Source organism: Chiloscyllium punctatum, chromosome 39, assembly GCF_047496795.1.
Source record: "Chiloscyllium punctatum isolate Juve2018m chromosome 39, sChiPun1.3, whole genome shotgun sequence".
In the NCBI taxonomy this organism is placed as follows: domain Eukaryota; kingdom Metazoa; phylum Chordata; class Chondrichthyes; order Orectolobiformes; family Hemiscylliidae; genus Chiloscyllium; species Chiloscyllium punctatum.
Window position 1 is genome coordinate 17,722,315 of NC_092777.1, and position 668 is coordinate 17,722,982.

A 668-nucleotide genomic window follows, 5' to 3' on the forward strand; every position below is an offset into this window, starting at 1 on the left:
ACTGCTCAACCTTTTGTTTTTAATAAACCAGATTTGTAGTTTATAGTCTTAAGCTGCACGGTTTGATATCGCAATAATTCTGACATTCTACAGGACAACATGAGTGGGTTTATGTCAGTTCAATGAGCTAATTTCCCTCTTGACCTCATGGGCAATCCTCCATTACCAGAAAGTTTGAGAATAAAATGGAACTCTGGTTTGTAGGGAGGAAACACTCTGTTACAAAAATGTGGTCTTGGGTGCTCAGCATGAGAAAAATGTCGAATACAAGACCTAAAACCATAAAACGTTTCTCCGTACAGCAAGTATTCGCCTACCTCCCATGAACAGTGTTGGGTCAGATATGAGGATCTACGATGTGACATTGTAAGACTTCATTATCTGTTTAAATTAGAACTGTTCCTTCTTGCTCTTTTTTTCTACTTTTGCTATTCATCAGTAATATTACATAAAGTCTTCCCTCCAAATGCCACATAGACCTCCTGCTGTTTGTAAGGCTTTAGACCAGGAAGAAGATGCAGGAGTAGGCTGTTCAGCCGATTGAGAGTGCTTTGCCAATGAATCTGATCATGGCTTCACCATTATTTACCCACCTCACTTTTGTTTGCTATGAGTATCTACCCTCCTAGTCATTACCCATCTGTCTCTCAACTCCACCTGACACTTAC